Source organism: Malus domestica, chromosome 03 (assembly GCF_042453785.1).
Source record: "Malus domestica chromosome 03, GDT2T_hap1".
Lineage (NCBI taxonomy): Eukaryota > Viridiplantae > Streptophyta > Magnoliopsida > Rosales > Rosaceae > Malus > Malus domestica.
In genome coordinates this window covers 15567477-15593066 of record NC_091663.1, presented here as the reverse complement: position 1 = coordinate 15593066, position 25590 = coordinate 15567477, and the positions used below count along the sequence as shown (strand labels likewise).

Genomic DNA, 25590 nt, shown 5'->3' with positions numbered 1-25590 from the left:
GAAACAAAAATAAAAGATCCAAGGGATTAGCAAAATTGCTAATCCCCTGCAACGGCGCCAAAAATTTGATGTGAAAATTAACTTGACACACAAATTAAACCCTCTTGTTGACAATTGTAGTCGAGATGCAAGTAGGGATCGTTCTAAACCGGGGATTAGGAGGGATTGATAAAACAATTGAAATTGACTCAAAAATGTAAAACTAAGTTTAAAACACTAAACTAGATTAAAAAAGACTCAATATAAACTCACAAGACTCAAAACTAACTAGAAAGACACAAAACAGCACAAATCAAGGAAACAGACACTAAACTGACTCTAGGGAGTTATTTAGACGAAAATATGTTTAAACTTGACTCAAGACACTTATAAACACAAATCAAAACAGATTTTAACTAATCTAACACTTCAAAGTAAATGGGGATTTGATTTTGACGAATTTGAAAACAAAACAAACAAGTTGTAAACTAAAACAGATTTTAAACGAATTTAGGGAATAAGGTGGATGATGGGCTAGCTAGAGGGTTCTTCTCCACACATGACACACTTGCACATAAACCAATTTTCAGTTGTTCTTTCGATAAACTATGAAACTCAACACCCCAAGTTAATTAGGTACGCTTAAATTAACCTTCAAGTTCTCCTTAAGTTATTGAATTGGATGGGAAAGCGCATACGACAATTCAAAACATTCTCTAAAAGTTCCCTACATGAAAAACACAATAGAGATACAATCAAAGATCATTACGCATCAAGAAAACTATAAGTATTGACGAGGCAACTCTAACTACGATGAGCATGAAACTTTTGCCAAGAATTCATTTAACGCGATCATTTATAAGCGACCTTCACTACTTGTGAATATAAGTTTGTAACTATTAGGTGAAACTCCCTTATACTCTAGCATCATATTCATGCATGCAAACTAAGTTGGCCACCTTAATCAACACACAAGAATAAGTTATCAATCAAGCAGTTAAACAAATTGAATTCACAATTTATGAAATCACAACTAAAGGTAATCAATTCATATTGCAAGCATGTTCATGGCTTTGAATCTCCCCCTAGCCAAAAGGGGTTTAGTTCCTCATAATCGCAAAGCAAAGATAAACATATTTATTCATTGAAAACAAAATAAAGAAAACACCTAGACGCTCCAGCGATCCAAACTGAACAGCAAGCACGTCTACGAACTTCCCTCCCTCCTCTTTGTTGCGGCACAAGGTTTAGGGTCAGGTTTTGGGGGTTATGAATGGTGTAGAAGGATGGGTTAAGGCTAGGATAGGTGTATGGTGCGACAAGAAGTGTTTTAGGTCAGAAACTATGGAAAATGGTGATAGATATATGCGGCAGAGAGGGAAAAAGGGTTTCTGGTGTGAATTGTTAATATGGGAGGTGGTGTTGTGGCATAGAGTTAATATGAGTATATATAGGCACATAAAACCCTAGGGAAATCAGGTTAGGACTTGGACTTAGCAGAAAATAAGGATTAGGGCCCAAACAATCAGAATTTAAAGGGAAAAAAGGCTAAAAGGTGCGGCAGATTAGATAGGGCTTCTAGAATGCCTTGCAAGGCAAGGAAAAAGGATTCTAGAAGGGTATAGGTGCGGCAAAGGATGTGTGTGAGGGGATAGGGCTTTTAGAAACCCTAAAACACAAGGAAAGGCATGGCAAAGGTGGGGAAAATGTCTAGAACCTCTACTTTGTGTCCAAAAATGCTTAGGAAGCCTTCAATGTTGCTGGAACTTAGGCCTTCTAGGTTTAGGAAAGATCAAACCAAAATAGAAAACTTAGGCTTAACTTTCCTACTTCAAGTAAGAAACCTTGTTTGAGTATGAATCTTCATTCTTCTAGGAATCCATCTTCAACTAGGAATCTTACGTCGATTAGGAATCCTTCTTTAATTAGGAATCCTTCAAATCTTCAAATCTTCAATTTCGTCCATTCCTTTCGCTCCAAGCATGTGATATCCAATCCAAGCTCAATTTTGCTCCAAAAGGCTCCAAAATGCACTACTTTGCATACTTTGCCCTTAAAACATGAAAACAGATGAAAATGGCTTAAAAGACTAACTTAACCAAGAAAACACAACATAAATGCACAAGAACTAGCTAACTAAGTCGCATAAATATGCTCCTATCTGTGGCCTGTTAGAAGTCTTTTTGGAAAGCTGTTCTAGCTATCGAGTCATTGTATCTGATTATCTTTGCCTTCTATGCTTTGAACCTCTTCGCATAGTTGCAAAGTAACTCATTTGGGTTCTTTTTGACGTTGAACAAATGGCTGGATTTCTTCTTGATCGAGCGGTATGATGAATATTTTGTGGTAAAAACCAAAGAAAGTTCATTGAAACTCCAAATGGATTATGGCAACAGGGTGTGGAACCAATCTTGCGCCTCACCTTGTAGAGTGGTGACGAATATATTGCACATGAGAACGTCGTTGTTTCGATAAAGGGCCATTGCACTTCGGTAATGTTTCAAGTGTCTCCCTCATGGTCTCCATCTCCTTTGAAGGATGTAAAATATGGCATGCTGAACTTATATGGAGGCTCTACCTGCTCGATCTCGTCCATAAAAGGTGGCATGCTTATGTTGGTCATGTCCCGTTGGAATGCCTCGTCAGTGACCTCGTTGCATTGGAAATCATGTAATCGCTCGGTCAAGAGCCTTTATACTTTTTCTTGAATTTACCTGTGTTGGGGTAGCAGATCTCTTGACTGCCTCTAGTTGTGACCTACTGGTCTAGGCTGCTCTTCCATATGTTCGGATCATCTATGCCATGGCTGCGATGCATGTAGTATGTTTTTAGCAGGTGAGTGATTTTTTGTAACCTGCCAGTTAAACTTGAGCCAAATTGAGCGACTCATTCTCTCCGTTCGTTGTGCTGCCTACTCCGATGTGAGGTTGAGGATGCTTCTTGCAGGCCTAGCCATGAATGAACACTTCATCCGTGGGCCTACCCGAGAGTGTATGTTCCTCCGCGCGCTAAGATGAAAGTATACATTATCTCGGGGGCCCATTCGAGAATGTACATTGCCCAAACGCTCGATTCATGGCTGGTCGATAGGCTGCTTGTTGGGATGCTATTGGAGAGGTTTGTTATCTGCTCTTGTCGTACTTCGGGACACCTCTTCTGGGGCACGTTGCATCTTGGTGCATTGCAAGAGCTGATTCACCAAGGTTGTCTGTTGTGCGAGGGTGCTTGTCAACTCTATGACTTGTTGAGACAAGTGTTGTTCTCTATTTGGGTTAAAATGGCTTGGACGATAAGTATCTCCTTGAGTAGTGGAAGTGTAGTGGACTCCGGACGCGAGATTAAAGTTGGGATACATTAAATCTGTGGAGAAATAGGGTGAAAATACCCCTGGTTCAATCGTCGGTCCAAAAATCTAAAGTCAGGATGGTTGAACCGGTCTTGGATTGCTTTGAGGGCCACGGGAGTAGGCTGGATCTCGAATTGGGATGCGGGAGCTAGTCAGATTGCTGGAGCAAGTCGGGTTGCTGGAGTGGTCTGCCCCGCATGGTACACATGGTCGAGAACGCACTGGGTCACGACTTGAGCGGCTCATCTTGGGCTTGAGCCTGTGTAGGCTGGAGTGATGCAGCTTGGCTTTGGAGCGCACTAGGCTTGCACTGGCCTTGAGCTAGCGAGGTCAGGGCTGCTTCAATTGCTACATATGCTTGGGCCCGTTGAATTTGGGGTGGCTGCCTTGTGGCACTGACTTGGGCCTGCTGCTACTAGGTAGCCTGCTCATCATGGGCAGTGGGCTCACCAAGGGTCGCTACCGTGGTTACTACCACGGTGGTGCCACGTGGGGCTGGTATCGCTCCACTAGCCATAGCGTTGAGCCTCATAGATCGTCGTGGTAAGGTTACATCATGATCTCCATCACTTGGTCCAAATCCTTGAACGTAGGAAGTTGTGTTCGTCGTGGCTTCCAAATTTCTAGTCATTGTACCTTTCTTTTACGTTTATTCAAAGAATTTTATAAAAAAAATTTAGAAATAAGAATGTACGAAAAATCTACAAATGAACAAGAAATGAGAAACTTTGAATGCGAAAGTCTTCTTCAAGCGTGCAAATGACTCTCAATGAAAGCACCAATTTGTGGATGCAAATTTCCGCCTTTTCTTTTTGGATGAAAATGCACCTGCCAAACAATTAACACCTTAGGTCAAGGCCAAGAGCCTCACACGCCCACGATAAATGGGAAGAGAATTGGACTTCAGTTTTTTGGAGAAATAAGGGCTATTTATAGGGGTGTGGCCGGCCCTTTTTGGAGAAAAGGGGTCCGGGCACTTATGGTGGTTTTCGGCCCTAATTGCAAGATATTATGTCAAAATAATATCTTGCAATCAATTAGGAAATTAATCAATTAATTTTGGTAATCAATCATAATTTGAAAGAATAATTTGCGTTTACCTTGTTGGGAGGATTTGATGAGGATTGATGGAATAGGTTTTGAATAAATACCTATTTTGATCACCTTTGACCTTGATTGAGCCGTTATTGTCCACTGCATGCGCGTGGTAATCCCGGTGTGTCTTAAGGTTAATTTTGTCTTTTTCGCCCAAAAAGTCTATGTGTCGCCTCCATACTTTTCTTGATTATTTTTTGCTCCACAGCAAGCATACAGAGACCTAAGATTGAAAGCCCGAGGGAAAGATCATGCCCTCCGTCTATGAAGATTAAAACCCTAAAGTACCTCAAGCGCAAGCAAAATACCACAGCATGCTCGGATTCACCAGCAAGATCGTTAGCAAAGACAAGGAAACAAGAATTTTTTTTAAGAGCAAGGTCAAGGAATTCTTCCTTACCTGAAAGAAGGTCTCAATGCAGAACACTAAAGAACCCAAAAGCACATAAAGAAAGAGTTGCGGAAGAAAGAGGAACTATGGATAATAAAGGAAGGGCAGAAGCCCAAAAGTATAAGGTACTATGGATAATAAAGGAAGGGCAGAAGAAAGGGTTGCGGAAGAAAGAGGAACTAAGGTGGAAAAGAAGGAAATAATACAAATACCTATCCTCTAGAAGTGAGGTGTTCATAGCAATTACCAATAAAAGAGAGGAGGTCCCAGAATTCTTTTTGGATTATGAAACATGCACGAGAAGCAAGGAAGCACATTGTCACTAGGTCACCAGCATCCATACGGAAAAGAAAGAAAGAAAGGATAAGAGTCCCATAAAAAAACTCATGTTAAAAAAAGGAATCCCTTAGGCCTGGGGTTGATTATTTAGCCCACTCAAGGATTCTCATAGCCCAAATAATCAAGGGGGCTAATGTTGGGGCCCAAAAATGTCACACACCAATCCAAGTCTCAAGGCCCAATTATCATGCAAAGCCTACATTCAAACCCAAATACATGACAAGGCACGGGATTGACGAGGAATATATTTACAAACATGCCATGCCATGGTGATTAAGCCGAATACTCACTTCATGCTCATACATATTCATTACACCATGTTTCCTCATGCTAATCACTGCCATGCTAAACCCATGTCACATATTCAGGGCTTGCCAAGTGGATTGTGGTGTGGATGGTTACAGAAGGTTATCGAGCCTACGTGGAATCAGGATCATGGAAGACTATGGGCTGCTTGGGAGCCCAAAGATCTAAGCCCATACATTTTGTATTTCACGCAGGCATTATTGATAGAGAATTAGCCTAGTTTACCCATTTCCTTAGCAAGCCAACTCCCTTAGTTAGAACTAAACTAGATTCTTACATTAAATGTATGTTAAGCCTAGCAAGTCAGGCATTAAATGCTGATTTTCCCTTCTCAGCATGCACAGATAATCAACATGCGAAAGCCGTGTGGTGCGCTACTAGAATTAATTCTTGCAGAAGGCTGCCCTGGGAAAGGTGTGCCTCGGGAAGTAGCAATCTGCAAGTTTCAATAGTGCAACCAATTTATACCAAAATGGGAATAATAGAATAACTAGGGAGAAAAAAGGGGAAGACCAAGCCACAAAAGGGATATTCCCTTGAAACCTAGAGAAGAACCCTTCACTTACATAAAGGGGAAACGCAGGAAGAATATTCAAATGAACACAAAGGGAGAAATAGAGAAAACATAGTGAGAAGGAACCACCTAGGAAGAAGCCCATAGAGTTCCATTTAGTCCAGAAGCATACTCTAAGTCTCAAGCATCACCATTCATGCAACCTTAGTAATTCCCACAACCTTCCATCAAACATCTCAACCATTAGAAGCCTTACTATTACCCTAGGAAGGCCCAAATCATGCAGCTAAGAATGCCATGCAACCATGCAAATCTTCTCTCTCTCATGTAAACTGATAATCTTTTAGCTTCCACACCACGCTTCACTTGAGCAAGTCATTATCTAGATCTTTCATACTATCTTTGAGCCGATGATGTTACCGGGGTATTTGCTAAGACAAGCTATCTCTTTCGAGATATCCCGGGACTTGTTGCGAACCCACACCAAGGGAGATAATAGGATGTTCTCAAAGCCCAAGTCCACCTCGACCTAAAAGTCCCCCAACAACATGCAATAGCACGATTTGAATTCCACGACAAAAAAAAAAAAAGTGGACTAATTTTTTAAACTAAATTTATAAACTATGTAATGTGTCACCAATAGAAAATAACTACATGAATTAACACTTAAGTAATAATTTAATTATCAACAATCACGTTATATGGTTTACACAATATTGTATACTTGAGTACTCATTAGTAAATATTCACCTTCCGATTTGGGCAATATAAAGTGCTACATGTTCTTTATTTTTTAAAGTAAAAAAAATTAATAACATGACTATTGTTTTATTAAACAATAAAACATGAGTTAGAATATTATTATACAAAATCAAAAGATTAATACTCAATAGTGAGTACTAAGTATAAAAAGAATATCGAAGACAAGATATTTTAGAGGAAAGGCAACAATCAGTAAAAGACACAACTGATGCCACAAAAAATAAAAGTAGCTCGAAGACTTGACTTTTCGTTCTTATATACATATAATCATGATATGGTATAAACTATACATGATATCATTTATAAAAGTTGTAAATTGACGAAGTATAATACCTAATCCACATTTTTAAATTTACATCCTATTGACCATAAAAGATATCAAATCCACCTTATAAGTTTCATCAGAACTTGCCGGTTGTAATTTGCTTAAATTCATGCACTTAATCCTGGTCTCTTAATTTAATAACTCTACCAGTTTCAAGAACATGAAAAGTTGAGTATACGATTACTTTGTGTATATTCTTGTGCGGCACAAAATAACCATTCATTGCCAACACTCTCAACAGATACGTACAATTATAAGTTAACAGACTTCTTTATCTGATGGATGAAATTGATGCCACACTAAATAATTTGATTATAAACAATTGAATCATTAAAATACATTCTACGCATCCCTGAATTCTATCTTTCGTTTGATCCTTTGAGCAAGCTAGAACCATTCCACATGGAACTCTCAGATCACTGTCTGACTTTTGCGCTCAACAACGCAATCTATGCTAGCTTGAGCCTACCTTCCCATATTTAGAAACCTGCACTTTCGGCTCCTTAGTTTTGGCTTATCATGCAAGTGAACAGTTAAGGTAAAGAAAAGAGCATAGAAGAATTATATTCAATCTTTAATTTTACTCATTTTACCTCTAGCTGATATTTGACATTAAAGTACCAAGTACTGTATTACTAGATAATCTCCTTCTTTTGACTATCTAATTTGATGACTAAATTAGACTAATTGAATTTTGTCTGTTATAATTATTTTAATTTAAAATTAAATAAACAAAATGTTGCAGTCCTATTAGATTAGGAATATGATTGTGTAAATCCTAGTAGATATGAGAATGTATCTTATATTTCTATTAGGAATAGATTACCTATTAAATGTTATAATCCTAAAGGGAAAAGTTTTTACCTATACTACTACTATAAACAAAAGCACAATGGGGTGGAATAGAACACACCCACAATTACACATCTCTCTCTTTCTCTCTATCTATACCGCACCCCTCTCTCTTTGGCCTCCATAATTGTTCAATAAATTACGCCTACAACAAAAACATACTTCTTTTAAAAATTAACTAGCAGAGAGCTCACACTTTGTGTGTGTGTGTGAACAATTTCTCTTAATAAGTGCATATTTTTTTAATATTACATTATTAGTGTTTTGTCCTTCTTATGTAAATATTATGTATCAAAAGTGAGGGTAAAATTGAAAAAATATGATTGTCATTATCTCAAAAAAAAGGTAAAATAGAAAAAATAGGGATATGATTGTCATTTTGTCAAAAAGTACAAAATTACTATTTTACCCTCCTTTTGTCAATAGTGTGTATTAAAAATGAGGATAAAATAGAAAAAAAAAAAGTTGACAATGAGTGTTTTCTTAATAATAGTATAGATGATAAACATTATATACATGCAATACAATGAAACGAACCAAAGTTCAGGTAATATAATTAGATATTCTGCCAACCATCTTATAGGATTCACCAATATTTGATCAATTTGGCTGCGCACTTCCACCTTCTTTTGTATTTGTTTTACTATCGTCGTCTCTTTTCGGCACATTGTCGACTCCTCGGATGCGCGAAGCCCTTTTTATATGCCAACAATGCATTGTTATTTATTATCACCCAGGCGCGGGCGTCGGTCTTGCCTACGCGTGCAATTTAGAGTTCGAAATCTTTAATGTAAAAAAGATTAAAACAAAAAAAAAAAGGGGGGGAAGTTTCCTCCCAATTTCCCTTCGATTATAGCTGAGTTTTGTCTCTTACCTCTAAGTGGGGAAAATTCACTGAGGCACTGACTATTTGACTAAGTCGTTGGCCGGCTAAGACCACTTCCCCTTATCGTATTCACAACATTATATTTAATTTTGACATTTAACAATAAAATAACGCCATATGTACGTGGAGTGAATGCGACCACACATTAAGTCTTGAAAGATTCTTTGTCTGTTTAATGCCCCATGTCCTAAAAGTTTAATTTCCTCACTAAAGAAATGCCACAAAAGAGTGGAGAGAGAGAGAGAGAGATGAGAAGAGATACTATTTACTACAGTGAACCCCACATATAATTCTTCTTGAAGTTTCCTCGATCTAAAGCTCAAAGGACCCAATTAGCTCAATACAGTTCGTTGACCTCTTTCTCTCTCCATTTTAGACTAAACTAAATTCCAGAGTCGAGTAGCAGTGCTTCTGTGTTATTAGCTCCGCTTGGCTGTTGGAAATCTCTGTAAGTAATGAATCTGGATCCTTTCCGGATCCACCTTATGAGGAGTTTGAAGATCCGTGAATCGTATCCGTTCATCGTATATCGTGCGGTCATAAATTATTTTAATTCTTTTATTTAAAATTAAACATAAATAGTACCTAATGAAAACTAACCGTACGATGTAAGATAAACAAGCACGATTCACAAATCTTCTAAATTCTCACAAAGAGAATCCAAAAAGGATCCTATTGGGTAAGTAATATTCTATATATCATGATTTCGCTTATCAAATTAATGGTGAACAAAACTTGCCATGCAAGTATTTTAGATCTCCATCTTTGTTTACATAATTTTCACACACTTATTATCTTCACGTTATTTGGAATCTAATACTTTGTCCAGTGATCATTTTACTTGAATACATATTTAATTCTTCTTTTTACTTGTTAATCTTGTCCTTACAATTACATAAAGGATTCCCCATGCCATGAATTGTTGTAAGTTCACTTAAGTTGTAAGAAAAATAATTAGAGTTGATTAGCGGTTCTGGAAAATGAAAAGACTACAAAGAGATTGGAAAAACCTTTTTTCTAAAATGGAACAATGATTAACAGATTAAGCTGAAATTTCTCTATCTTTTATTTTTGCTATATATGTAAAATATACAGCGATCATTGACTTGCTACAATTTTAATTGCTCAATTTATCAAAAGCATTTTAGTGAATAAACAATTTTTTTTTTTAAAATGATCCCCACCATTACCAATAGGGTTCCACACATAATATTTTTTTTTTTTTTTTGGTAAACGTTCCACATATGTTTTTAGTGCCGGACGTATGGCTGGTTCATGCACTAAACTTTCTGGTAGTTCGTCAGCCTAACGTAGGTGAGTGACGTAAAACGAAGGATTTGTTTGTCTTTTTCTTGCTCTAGATGACCAATAGTACTATTCGAATTTTTAAAAGAAATATACTGACAATTGCTTTTATATATAAAAAGTTAATGCCAGAAAAGATAAATTTTATATAAAATTTGTAAATTAAATAATGTAATTGTTGATGATTAAATTATTACTTAATGTGCTTATTTTTTTATTGATGACGCATCATTTAGTTTGTAAATTTGATTTAAAAATTAAGTCTCCCTAACATTATCCTAAATAAAATTTAAATTGTCACTCCACATTGATGACAAGTTTAATTTATTTTTTCACCGTTATTATAAATATATCATTGTATAAAAAATTAAAAATTATCACTATATTAATGGGTAAATCAAATATCACTCATTATTGGTTCTCTCGCTATGCTTTTGAAACATATTAGTGTATTACAGTATAAATTATTTGGTAATCAGGTTTTTCCGTGGAGATGTTTATATGCATTTGCAAGCGTGTATGTTATATTCCACAAGTTCACAGGGGAAAATGTCTAGTCCACAAGCACAATGCGTACCTGCCCTAGCTGGGATCCAAATGGCGGCAGCAAATGGCGTTCCAGCTGCTGGAGATGTAATCATCGGCATTGCAGCTTCTACACCGATTCAACCAAATCATCCTTCCACTACAAAAAATATAGACACTGCACACAAATAGTTATTTGTGCCCTATGAGGCCTAAAGGCACCAGCCTATGTGTCCATAAAACAATAGCAACAGTGCAGCAACTAAAACATTATTTGTGCCCTCTGGTACTGTTTGGGACGGAACAGATGTTCTGTTTTATGTTTGGTACGCGCAGGACGGTTGTTTCGTTTAGGGTTTGGTAACGCATGGACAGAACGGAACCAAAATATTAAAATGACTAAAATACCCATGTTCCATATGTTGTTTGGTACAATTTTATGCGTGGAGTGGGACAAGACTTTTTTTTTTTTAAGTTGTTCAAATTTGAACACTATTATCCATTATTTGTTTTTCTTGGTCCAAATTTTATTAGGTATATGTTGTGTTCCACATGCAAACCCCTTTAAAATTTGTAATTTATGTCTTCTATGATCTGTTGATGAAGTCAGACTTCCTCAAGCCAGTGAATATTGGAACTAATGAGATCGTTAGCATGAATGAGATGGCTGAGATAGTTCTGTTCATGGTTGCCATGCAATGTTGAAAAATATATAAGTTTAATGATCATGCATGTCGTAAACGTTTTAGGCTTTAAACATTCAGAACTTAAACAAAGAGAATAAAATATCCATAACTTAAACATGAAATATCCGAAATCAAACATTCGTCCTAACTTAAAAAACAAATAATGTCTTGCTAAAGTAATAATGAAAACACTAGAAGTTGATAAAGTTCATCATACTAAAACCACAAATACTATAACCCCAAATGCTTAAAGGCTCTCCATAAACACTTTAATGAACTCTGGCTTCTATGAGTCATCCAAGGTAGACCAAATACCCATCAGATCGGTATCTTTCACTAACTTCATTGAAATTCTTAGCACCTGATTGTATGGGAGATCCATGGCCTGAAGCTCAAAAGGTAGTCTAGCTTTCGCTTCTCTGAAAGTAAAACTTTCACCTAATTTCTTCATTTCAGTAACAGCTTTATTCCAACCTTTACTAATAACAAATACAATATTTGCATCACCATCATTCCTACTTCTATTCCTCTTCCTAACAGGTTAAGATGCACTAGATGTAACAACATAAGGAGATGGGGTAGGTGAAGGTGGAGGCATCTCGGAAATCTCACAATCCTCACTTTCCAAACCCATATTCTCAATTGCATCTGCTGCTGATTCAACCATACTACCCGTGGCTCAGTCTCTCCCAAACACCATACATAACCGTGGATACAACGGGAATGGCTTATTTGGTTTGCAAGATACATTAGGATATTTCTACAATAAGAACCCAAAGAAATCAAGGTTAAGACTTTCAAAGCAACTAATTGATAAAAAATAAGAAACAAAATTTACCTTCACCCACTTCTGTAGTATTTCGTCACCATCCATAACACAATTTTTCTCATCATCCCAACCAAATCCAAATGTATTCATCATGTCATATGCAGATGAATACTTTTCTTTCAAACGCTTCAATTTGTTTTGTATATGCTTCAGCTCTATATTAATGTAAGGAATCTGTTCCCTCATCTTGGAGGCAACCATTACAAAAGTACTAGCCTTAAAACTGTCGGTCACACACCTAACACCATCAGCAACCATCTCCTCGAAGATGGTAAGTAGTACATCCTCCTCATGATCAATCCAATTACGTGAGGTGGCCATATGATCTATCAAAGAAGCCATATATTACATAAGTAACACAAATAAACATATTAGTAATTCATTCAACACTTAAATAATAGAACTCCCATATAAAAGGAGGAGAGATAAGCATATATGAGAACACCAAATAAAAGACACCAGGCTTTATCAGCCATAACATCCATATAACTCCCAATTACCACATTACAATAACAAACATCTCAATAGTCTTAATGTTACGAATTTTCAAGCCAATTACAACAACTACATTGAGTCCACATCTCAATAAAAGACAATTACAACAACTACCATGTCAACCAATTTGCAAGCCCTCATTCCTCTCCACTCATCATATATTTCTCTTGCAAGATCATCCTTCTATTGAGTCCATGTTTGGCTTGACTTAACGGTTTCAAAGTAGGCTAATACTTCTGGTAAATCTTCCCCTATAGGTAATTCATCAAATGCAAGCCTTGCATTTTCCTCTGAATCAACCGCCATATACATTTTGACAAAATTATGAAGTAAACTACATGCGGTGATCATTCTTCCCTGAATCTTGATTGGATAGTGGGAAGGATATCGTAATAGGGGTGGGTTCGGTTCAAATCGGTTTGGTTTTTTGCCAAAACCGAAACCAAACCGAAATTTCGGTTCGGTTCGGTTCAGTTCATTTTATTTTCGGTTTTTTTCGGTTCGGTTTTTTTTCGGTTCAGTTTTTTCCGGTTCGGTTTTGGTTTTTTGTTTTTTGTTTTTTTTTCAAAAAATGAAAAACATTGAAATTTAAAATTTTAACATCTTCAACACAATCATAACATAAAAATTCTAACTAGAATCAAAGACAATGAAAATAAACATTTAAAGTTGAACTAAAATCATCAATCAAGTCTTCCAAAGTCCAAACTAACAACCTCACAACACAAAAATCGTACAAATGACTTAGAAAAGTTAAATTGTATGATGTTGTTCAAAGATCAGGGTTGTTTGCTTGTAACTGCATGTTGACAACTTGATTAGTAAAAGTAATGCATGGGTGGATTTATTTAGTGTGTGTTGGATTCTTTTCCATCACAAATTACACAAGTAATCTACCCGAAATAAATGTTATGGATTCTGTTACATGTTATATGGGAGTAGATTTGGAAAAGAAAGTTGAGGCAGAAGTAGATAGTGCTATGGAGATGGATGTAGGTACTTCAGGAGGAGGTTTGGTTCCGGAACATTATATGGGGGAGCAATAATAGGTTAGGGTTTACAGTTTTTATAGGCCTTTTTTTAATATTTTGAGCTTAAAGTTTGGCAACACATTGGGTTTAGCACATTTTAACTTACAAATTGGGTTTAGAAAATAATACCCAAAACAAATAATTAAATAAAAAAATAATTTAATTAATTCGGTTTGGTTCGGTTCGGTTCGGTTCGGTTTCTAGATCACTAAAACCGAACCGAACCAAAAGAATTCGGTTCGGTTCTGTTTTTTCAATTCTGTTCGATTTTTTCGTTCGGTTCGGTTTTTTCAGTTTCGGTTCAGTTTGGTTTTCGGTTTTTTTCGGTTTTCGATTTTTTGAACTCACCCCTACTTCGTAAGATAGCCCAACATCTTTTGAAGAGGCCAAAACATCTCTTAATGACATTTCTAGCACGCGAGTGTTTCATATTAAAATATTCTTCATGATTCCTAGGTGCACGTGAATTGTCTTCCCACTCTTGCAAATGGTATTTAGTGCCTCTATACGGTTCTAGGAAACCCTCACGGTTCGTATATCTGGAATCAACCAAATAATATGTACCTATATTAGTTGATAATAAATTTCAGTTGTTAGCCAACAAAGGTAAGGAAAAGTACTAGGTACTTGCCTATCTTACCTGTTGGGACCGTTCGTATATCCGGAATCAACCAAATAGTATGTACCTATATTAGTTGATAATAAATTTTAGTTGTTAGCCAACAAAGGTAAGGAAAACTATTAGGTACTTGTCTATCTTACCAGTTGGGACCTTGAGGCCATTAGCTCTAGCAACAACGTCACCAAGAACTCTTGAATCAGTAGCTGATCCCTCCTAACCGGATAACACGTATACGAATTTGAGGACGTGTGTGCATACGCCTAACACATTAGTTGCTATATGACCCTTCCTTGTTCTATATCTTGGTTTATCGACATCAAGCACAGTGACCCCTATGTATGTTCCATCTAGCGCTCCTAAGCAACCCTAGACAAAAGAAAAACTTATATTAATTAGCAACTACAAATAATTATGTTATTAATGATTTTACTATGATGCTTACCTTAAAGCATTTCCATTTCGATTCCGTGCAATCCTCTGGGATAGGGGTTGGTTTTGCAAACAACACATCTTGCAAACTGAGCAACGCACGCAATACCCTGCGAACATACCGACTAATAGTTTCACCAGACCTAATGAATCTAACTTGCATTGACCTAACTTTTTTTTTTTTTTTTTTTGACATTGACCTATTTTTATTGTGGTGGTCTAATATGTTAACAAAAGTAGCTACTTGCTACTCTATTGTAACATGACCATCATCTACCAACCCACCACGAGTTTGTAGTAAATCACATAAAACTGCAAATGTATTCCTATCCATTCGCAGCTCTCACAAAAAGTTAGTATCACTCAATCACGTGATACAGTTTATTTCCTCTCTCCTAACATGAAGTCTAACAAATGTCCTCTTCTCTAAACTAGCTATTTCCCATTGTCTCTTTTGTTGTTGTCTATACCTCGACAATTGTGCATTCATAGTAAAGACTTGTGCCATTATAATCCAAACGTTCAAAAGAACAAAGAATTGAGTCTCATATTCATCCATACCTTCACATGCAAAAAAACAACACATGAATGAGTGGAGCATCAACATACGCAGGATTCAATTACAAGCGTATGATTAAATGGTAAAACAAAGTAGAGCATCATATCCTAATTGCAATTCTTAAAATGGAGTATCAACTTTGGCATGCACTGAAAATCTGAGAGTGCTACCATCTGAGGATTCGACTAATGCTATATGAATGCACTTCAGTCTTGCAAAAACCAAGGTCATTAAAAATTAATGCAAACAAAGAGATGCTGCAAAGTGAAGATTTTTTTCCATAAATACTTCCAAAACCTGTTTTTTTTTTTTGGGTAATATAACCTATTTAATTGTAGATATTAAGGTTTGGTAGAATTCTACGATAAGAGTTTGGCTCCATCAAATTGAGTGAGGAATTTTTTTTTCCATAAATACTACCATAACCTATTTAATTTTAGATACTTGGACTTGGTAAAATTAATGATAAGAGTTTTACTCCTTAAGGTTGAGTGAGGTCATCGAAAGATGCATTTGTCTATGTCCATATTCAAGATATGTTGGGAGTGGTTCTTGAATATAGAAGTAATTTAATTTGGTTTTTTAAAAAATAACACATAACACAATCCAACAGAGGAAAATCCAAAACATGTAACCCAATCCAATCCAACAAAACCCCAAGCCATCATATTTATAGATTTCAGCACATAAAAATCAAAACTTGAACACTGAAAAAATGAATCCATATAGAGATACCTCTGAATGCAGTACTGCTCAATAGGGGGAGTGGAAGCAGATAAACAAAGGCAGATCTTTGGTTGCCGATGCAATATTGGGAAAATTGAAGCACTACAAAATACAAAGAAATCGAAACAAGCAAATCAGAAAGAAAAAAAATACAAAGAAATCGAAGCACTACAAAATACAAAGAAATTCAGCAGAATCAGGAGAGGCTCGAGGATTTGGCAAAATGGAAAGCTCAGTCTGAGCAAAGCTTGAAAGTGATTTTAGGTTCTTGGAAGGGTATGCAGGTATATAAAATGGAAATCCCAGTAAATTGTTCTGTCATGTTTTGCAAAATCCATCTACTATTGGACAAGAAGTATGTGTTCTATCACGTATGTTTATGGCAGTTTGGTTCTGATGAAATTTCATCTTCTTTTCTTTTCTACAGGATAATTTTGAGGAATTAATGACATGGAAGGATAAAGTCGAGCAACAGGTAGTGGAAATTACAAATGTTTTGAATAATATGCAAGGACCAAAGCAAATCGAACCAACCAAAGCAAACCAAAACAGGTAGTGGAAATTACAAATGTTTTGCATATTAACTGGTTGTTAATGAAATCGAAACAAGAAAATCAGAAAAGAATAATAATGCCACTTCAAATTTACATCAAAATTAGGACCTCCTAGAAGCAATTTTTTATTTTACAAAGAAAGAGAGACCGAGAGGCTACACAAAAACAAATCGAATCTGGAACGGAGATGCAGAGCTGAAGATGCTACATGGAAAAGGATGAGGAGGAAGGTTGCGAAGGGGATATGCAGAGGTGAAGAGGTTCACAATGGCTGAGAAGAAGAGAATATAGTTTTAGGGTTTGTTGTATGATTTAGATGATGTAAATTTTGAAAAAGACAAGGAGTTTTTTTGTCTTAAAATGTTATAAATTTGTGTCCCACGGACGTGGAACAAGTCGTTCCAGGGGAGTGAGGCGGAACGAAAAATCATCCAAAACTTGTCCCGTTGAACAACACATTCCACTCGTTTTAGGTGCACAAAACGTGGGACGGAACATCTCGTCCCACTCCGTTCCGTCCCGTCCCACGTACCAAATGCGACCTATATGAACATGTCATTTGATCATAGAGCACAATATGGTGTTTTGTGCTAAAGACAGCCTATTTGTGCCTTCATTCTGACAAGTCTGACATCGTTTAAACTGAGAGGGCACAATTTTGAAATTGTGCTCAATTCTGTGTATATTAAAAAAATTACTTTGAAAGAAATAAGTGATGCATTAAATTGTATTTCATGCCCAGCTACATTGTAATTGTATGCAAGTAAATAGAAACCATTCTAACCATGACATAACCTTTCAATTTACGACTTAAATTGACAAATTCATTCTTTAAAGAGCTGGTTTGGTATTGTTGTGCTTTAAAAAAAAAAAAACTACTTCTGCTGTGATAGTAAGCTCATTTTTTCAATTTCACGTTTTCAACATTTTTTCATTCAAAACTATGAAAATAAGTTGTTTTAAATGTTTACCAAACATATTATCGAGCTCAGCTTTTTATACTCATTTTGTATAAAAACACCTCAATACCAAATAAGTGTAAGGCATAGACAGTGGGTAGGATTATGCCATCTGTCCAAAGGGTGTGAAACTTAGTTAGATAGTTAGTTAGACAGTTAGTCTTTTATATAAGTACATTGTTGTAATTACTTGAATACTAAGAAAGATCAATATTACAACTTCTCTCTCTAAAACTTCTCTCTCTCTCTCTATTTCTTGTACTCTGATCTTCTCCTTCGATCTTCCTCTTTCTACATTAACATGGTATCAATCGCCATTGTTGCTTGCGCTGTGTTCGTCGATCCTTCTACTGCTTCCGCTCATCTTCTTGGTTTGTGATTTGTTTTTCCTTTGTTGATCGTGTATTGCTGTATTCTTGGTCGATTTCTGGTATTCTCTTACTCTGTATTTTCTCGGGCTTCTACACTTCCCGACTACTTTCGTTCTGTGTTTATTAGTTTGTGCACACCAGGTGTTTGTGATATTGCTTCTTTCACATTTCTATCTCCATTCTGCAAATATGGTTACTGCATCTCAATTACAAATTCTCCAATCGCCTATTACTGGTCTTATTTCTACAATTTCTACATCTGTGAATGTGAAGCTTGATGAGTCTAATTACTTGAATTGGCATTTCCAAATGCAAATGCTACTTGATGTGAAAATTATGTTGACACACAAATTAACCCTCTTTTTATCGATTGTAGTAAGTATGTAAGTAGGGATCGTTCTAGGCCGGGGATTAGGAGGGATTGCTAAATCACTTGAAAACTGACTCAAATACGTAAAAACAAGTTTAAAACACTAAACTAGACTCAAAGAATGCAAAACTAAACTTTAAAACACCAAAACAAACAAAAAAACTCAAAACAGCAAACAAACACTCAAAACTGCCTTAAAACACTTTCTGGGCAGTTTCTGACACTCAGGAAGAATTTGGACAAAAATTGATTATAACTTGACTCAAGACACTTAAGAACACAAACTAAATTGATTTCTAACTAGTATGACTCAACAAAGAAAAGGGGGATTGATTTTGGACGAATTTAAAAACAAAACAAAACTTTGTAAACTAAAACAGATTTTAAAACGAATTTGGATGATTTGAATGGATGGAAGGCTAGCTAAGGGGTTCATCTCCACACATGTCACACTTGCATATAAAACGATTTCCAATTGCTTTTCAATAAACCATGAATCTTCAACGCCCCAAGTTAATTAGGTCCGCTTAAATTAACCCTCAGATTTTCCTTAAGTTATTGAATTGGATGAATTGCATACGACAACCCAAAGCATTCCCCACAAGTCCCCTACATGATTGCATAATAGAGATACAAGCAAGAATCATTAAGTTCTATGAAAACCATAAGCATTGACGAAGCACTTGTTACTATGATTGCATGAAACTTATGCCAAGAATTTACTTAACACGATTGTGATCAACAACCTTTACTACTTGTGAATATAAGTTCATAACGATTAGGTGAAATTCCCTTATATCCTAGCATCAAATTCATGCATGCAAACTAAGTGTCGGCCCTCAATCAACATACAAGAATAAGTTTTAATTCACATAGATAAGCAAATTGAACTCACAACTTATGAAACGCAATTAGAAGTAATCAAATCATATAGCAAGCATAAACATGGTTTCGAATCCCCCCCTAGCCAAGGGGGGGTTTAGTTCCTCATACTCGCAAATAAACAAAGATAAATAAATTTAAACATTAAAACAAAGATAGAAAACACCTAGAAACGCTCCACAATCCAAGCTCCTTGAATGGCATGCACGGCTCCAAGTTGTCTTCCTTCTTCTCCTTGCAAACTCACGGCACAAGAGGTATATTTGGGTGAATGGTGTAGTGAAAATATGGTAGAGGATGGTGACTAAATGGTGCAGCAAAGGATGGTATTTATAGGCTGAAATTCGCAGCCCCTATGTAGCAAAGGAAAAGGATTTAAAAGCCTAATTTGTATAGGATAATAACACACAATCCTTGAAGGAAAAGGCTAAGGCTTTTAGAAACCAAGGGGGAAAGGAATAATCAGGTTTCTAGAAGTTCTAGAAATGTTTGGGGCGTCACTTTTGTAGGACAAGGGATAAGGCCTTCTAGAAAGGTTGTTTTGTGGCTGATTTCTAGAAAAAAAACAAGGGATAAGGTGTGGCACCTTTGTAGGAATGGATAAGGTCTTCTAGAAACCAATTTTAATGTGTCCTAATCTGAAAATAAATCCCCCATGCAGCTGGAATTAAATTAGGATAGGATTAGGATAGGATAAGATAAGATAGGATTGGATAGGATAGGGTTTGGATAATGTTTTGGATAAGGTTTCTTCACTTGAGCTGATTCTTTGGCTTCAACTTCCTTTCTTCAAGTAGGAAACCTTGTTTGAGTAGGAAACTTCAATCTTCTAGGAATCCAACTTCAACTAGGATTTCATCTTCAATTAAGCACTTTCCCACTTCAATTAGGAATCTTTGTATCTTCAATTCTTCAACTTCAAAACACATTCCTAGCTTCATCAATCCTTCAAATTCGTCCATCCCTTGTGCTTCATGTGCATGAACTCCATTCTAGCCCAATTTTGCTCCAAAATGCTCCAAATTGCATCCTTTTGCTCACTTTGTCTCTAAAACCTGAAAACACATGAAAATAGCTTAAAAGACTACTTTAACTAAGAAAACACAACATAAATGCATAAGAACTAGCTAACTAAGGTGCATAAATATGCTCCTATCACTACTTGAGGGACACGGGATTATGAAGTTTGTTGATGGCTCTACTCTCTGTCCATCTCGATATGTTATGTGTTCTGGTGTTGATGCTTCCAATTCGTCCATTCATTCTGAGAATGAAGAATACATTGTTTGGAAGATGCATGATCGGGCTCTTATGCAGTTGATTACTGCAACTCTGTCACCGGTTGCGATTTCCTGTGCTATTGGCAGTACAAATGCTTGTGATCTTTTGACCCGGTTAAAGGAACAATTCTCTGTTGTCTCTCAGACTAGTGTTTTTCAACTCAAGTCGAATCTTCAAACAATCAAGAAAGGGACTGATTCTGTATCTCAATATCTGCAACAAATTAAGGAAGCTCGAGACTACTTGTCCGCAGCTGGAGTTGCTTTTGCAGATGAGGATATTGTTATCCTTGCTCTCAATGGATTACCTCCCGAGTACAATACGTTTCGTAGTGTTATAAGGGGTCGTGAGAATGTAATCTCTCTCCAAGAATTTAGGGTGCAGCTTCTTGCTGAAGAACTGATTGTGGACAGTATTGTTAATTCTCAGTTTTTGTCTACCATGGTGGCTAATACCTCTGGCCCTAAATCCCATCAATCTGTTGGTGATCATCCGGGGTTTTCAAGTCCTCATCCTGGTTCTGCTGGTGGGTATCGATCTTTTCATTTCACTAAGAAGGGTAAAGGCAAAACTAATAAGGGATATAGGTATTCTAATCCTAGTCCCAGACAGCAGTTTCCCAATCGAGGTTCTCATTCAGCACCTGTTTTCTCTGGAGTGCTTGGTCCTTCTCCATCACAGTCCGTTGGTTCTTCTTTCCAGCAAGTACCTTGTCAATTATGTAATCAGTTTGGTCACACTGCTCCATTTTGTCATTCAAAACAGTTAGAACGACGAGGCTGCCACATTTGTGGCAAGGCAAATCATACTACCTGGTATTGTTTCTTCAATGATAAAGGTCCTAACTTTGGTGGTCCACACTACTCTCCGATGCCTACTAGTGCATATACTCCTTCAGCACCAACTTTCTCTCCTCAATCCAATATCCAGGCTCTGCACACAGTATCTTCTCAGTCTTCTTCAACTCCTACATCACAGATTTGGCTTACTGATTCGGGGGCTACAAACCATATGACTGCTGATTTCAGTAATTTGTCCATGGCAACGCCTTATCCCTCTAATGAGACAATGCAAACGGCTAATGGTGAAGGTTTGCAAATTTCACATATTGGTAGTTCCATTATTCCTACACCTGTGCAGCCACTAAAATTGAATTCCATCCTCTATATGCCTCGGCTATCTCACAATTTGTTATCAGTTCATCGCATGTGTCTTGATAATAATTGATGCCATTCCATCACTTTCCAATCATCAATCATTTCCCTCTCCAGGCAATTCTAAAGCTTCTGCATTACTTGGACAGCTTGTTAGCTCTAATCTTTAGCACAGTAGGTTAGGGCATCCTTCAAATACCATTGCTTCTATCATGCTTACTAAGTCTCATATCTCTTGTACAAAGGACAGTGTTCCTAGGCTATGTCATAGCTGTTTAGAGGGAAAATTTACTAAATTGCCGTTTCAGTCTCGTGTGCACAACTCTGTAATTCCTTTCGAAACTATACACAGTGACCTTTGGAGTCCTTCTCCGTGTAATTCTATTGATGGTTACAAGTATTATGTAACTCTCATTGATGTGTGCACTAGATACTGTTGGTTGTTTCCTCTTGTCAATAAATCCGATTTCTTTGACATCTTTGTTGCCTTTTCCTCCTTTGTGCAAACCCAATTTTCTAATTGTATTAAAATTTTACAAACTGATGGTGGTGGTGAATATTGTAACAATAAACTTCAAACTTTTCTTACCAATCAAGGTATCCTTCATCATAAATCTTGTCCACTTACTCCCAAACAAAATGGTTTGGCCGAGAGAAAACATAGACACATTGTTGAAACTACTGTCACATTGTTACAATATGCCAAATTACCCTCTTCTTTCTGGACCTTTGCTTGTCAAGCTGCTGTATATCTTATAAATCGAATGCCTACACCAGTGTTGAATAATTGTTCATCTTTTGAAATACTTTTTCGCACTCCTCCTATTTTGACACATCTTAAGGTGTTTGGGTGTTCCTGTTTTCCTCTATTAAGACCTTATGTTCAAACCAAGTTGTAAGCCAAAACTACAGAGTGTGTCTTTCTTGGGTATGCCTCAAAGTATAAAGGATTCATTTGTTTTGATGTGTTAAAAGGTCGGTTCTACATTTCTAGACATGTTGTGTTTAATGAGACTAGATTTCCCTACCCTCACTTGTCTGCATTGTCTAAGCCCAAACCTGTCACTTCCTCTTCTTCTCAGTCCTGGTCATCACTTTCAGTTTCTAATATGAATAATATCTTAGTTTCATCTCCACCACACTCCCCCCAATCACCTCTCCCATCCACCTCTCCACCTAATGACATACTGTCTTCTTCATCAGTTTCACCAGCTAGCCCTTCTTCTCAGTCCATTACTGCTACTGCAAGTTCTCCTTCTCAACTCCTTGTGGACTCTGATTTCAGTCCAAATTTACTTCAAGTGGTGTTACCACTTGCTCCACTTAATATGCATCTTATGCAACCTAGAAATAAGAATGGCATCATCAAGAAGAAGGCCTTTTTCACTCAAGTGACTAAATCTCATGATGTGGATTTAACTTTGGTGGAACCTGCAACATATAAATCTGCAATGAAGGTTCCTGTTTGGTATAAAGCGATGTAGGAAGAGGTTGATGCATTGCATAAACAACATACTTGGAGTCTTGTACATTTGCCTTCTCACAAGAACCTTGTTGGTTGTAAGTGGGTTTTCAAACTCAAAAAGAACTCAGATGGCACAGTGGCTAGGCATAAGGCTCGTCTTGTTGCTAAGGGGTTTAGTCAAGAGCCTGGATTGGACTATGGTGAAACATTTAGTCCCGTGGTTAAACCAACCACTGTGCGGATAGTTCTAGCCTTGGCTGCTCACTTCAATTGGACTCTTCGTTAATTGGATGTCAAGAATGCCTTTTTGCATGGTTTGTTAAATGAAGAAGTGTACATGTCTCAACCTCCTGGTTTTGGAGATCCGACACATCCTGAATTGGTTTGTCATTTACACAAGTCACTCTATGGATTGAAACAGGCACCTAGAGCCTGGAATGAACGATTTACAAGTTTTCTTCCCACTATTGGGTTTTAGTCCACATATGCTGATTCTTCTTTATTTGTTAAGCTTGTTGGCAGTGACATTGTGGTCCTCCTCCTCTATGTCGATGATATTATTCTTACTGGCAGCTCTCATTCCGTTATTCAACAGGTGATCAACTCTTTAACATCTGAATTTGACATCAAGGACTTGGGGGAGCTTCATTATTTTTTGGGCATTCAGGTTATCAAAACTGCTACGGGACTGTTCTTGTCTCAGTCCAAATATATACTGGATTTGTTGCAGAAAGTTGAGATGGTTGATTGTAAGCCTTGTGACACTCCATGCTTACCCTACAATCGGTTGGTTAAAGATGATGGCACTCCCTATAATAATCCAACTGCATACCGGAGCATTGTTGGCGCCCTTCAATACCTCACTTTCACTCGCCCGGACATTGCCTTCTCAGTTCATCAAGTCTGTCAGTTCATGCAATCTCCAATGCTGTCCCATTTTACAGCCGTCAAGAGGATTTTGAGGTATCTCAAGGGCACATTATCTGTTGGCATGTCTTATACTCACGGGGATTTACTACTGAAAGCATTTAGTGATGCCAATTGGGCTGGTGATCCCAATGATCGCCGTTCAACTATTGGTTTGGTTGTCTTCTTGGGAAATAACCCTATTTCCTGGTCCTCCAAGAAACAACAAACTGTTTCTCGTTCCTCAACGGAAGCAGAATACAGGGCTATGTCTACTACCTCCGCTGAGCTTGATTGGATTCAGCAACTGCTGGAATTTCTGCATGTCCAGCCTGCTCGTCCTCCAGTTCTCTTTTGTGACAACCTTTCTGCTATCGCCTTGTCCTTTAATCCGGTCCAACATCAACGCACGAAGCACATTGAGATCGATGTACATTTTGTGCGTGAACGGGTTGCTCAGACGAAACTTTGTGTTCAGTTTGTCTCATCTCGCGAACAGTTTGCAGATATTCTAACTAAGGGTCTTAGTACTCCTCTTTTTCAGTCTCATTGTTTCAACCTCATGCTTGGATCATCCCCTCATGAGTTTGCGGGGGCATGTAAGGCATAGACAGTGGGTAGGATTATGCCATCTGTCCAAAGGGTGTGAAACTTAGTTAGATAGTTAGTTAGACAGTTAGTCTTTTATATAAGTACATTGTTGTAATTACTTGAATACTAAGAAAGATCAATATTACAACTTCTCTCTCTAAAACTTCTCTCTCTCTCTCTATTTCTTGTACTCTGATCTTCTCCTTCGATCATCCTCTTTCTACATTAACAATAAGTACAAAATCATCCAGAAAAAAAAATGTTAAAGTGACTTGGAATGTTTACACCAGGCACGCAAACAAAATCTGAAAAAAAAAAATGCAAAAAATACAAGATGCATATTTGGACAGCTTCATCTTCCTCAAAAGACTTGCATCTCATCCCAGACTTGATGTTGCTCACAAACGGGCTGTTTTTACCATATAAAAAATCACAAATAAACACCAAATAAGAAGATAAATCAACAGAAAAACAAAAATGGGAATAGGAATACCTCTTTATGGGAGTCCGGAGTCCACTTCGTATGTCTTAAATCCTATAAAAACCATGAACCCAAAACACATTAGTTGAGAAGAAAGTTTAAAAAAAAAAAAAAAAAAAAAAAATCTCAATGAAACTCAAATCAGAAAATTATCTGATACGGTTCCAAAGAGAGATCTTCTTCCTTCACTTTTTGTTCTCTAACTGCCACAACCCAATTCGTCTCTGCTACATTTCTCCCTTAGATTTGCGACACGTGAGTCGTATCTGTGTAGAAGGTGGGGATTTGGGTGGAGATATTTGGCTGGTGAAGGAGGTGGAGGTTGTGGTGGTTGGTATTGATAGATCTGTGGGGGTGAACATGGGAAGGGCGGCTTGTGGTGTTGGGGGAAGGTGATGGGGGAGAAGATAGGAGACCAATTTGGGGGAAGGTGACGTAGGAGAAGAGGAGGAGCAGAAATGGATTTGAGAGAGTCTGCAGGTAGAGAAGGAAAGAGCGAGAAAGAGGAAGAGGACCACAACAGGCGTGCAGGATGAGGAGATTGAGAGGAATGCTGGTTAAGTATTTGATATTT

General features: G+C 37.3%; 1 long non-coding RNA gene and 1 pseudogene across 4 annotated transcripts; both read right to left on the bottom strand.

The window, feature by feature from the left end:
- Window positions 1-12722: 12722 nt before the first annotated feature.
- LOC108172309 (uncharacterized) lies at window positions 12723-15225 on the bottom strand (annotated as a pseudogene).
- A 2452-nt stretch (window positions 15226-17677) lies between these two features.
- Window positions 17678-25590, bottom strand: LOC139194448 (uncharacterized). 4 transcript variants are annotated; one of them, XR_011579290.1, is made up of 3 exons: window positions 25029-25590; window positions 24663-24944; window positions 17678-17859 (listed from the first exon to the last, which is right to left on the bottom strand). It is a non-coding gene; the product is annotated as an uncharacterized lncRNA (long non-coding RNA). The 4 variants fall into 4 exon arrangements; XR_011579289.1 differs by having other exon boundaries at window positions 17678-17844; window positions 24655-24944; window positions 25029-25582; XR_011579291.1 differs by having other exon boundaries at window positions 17678-17862; window positions 24682-24944; window positions 25029-25582.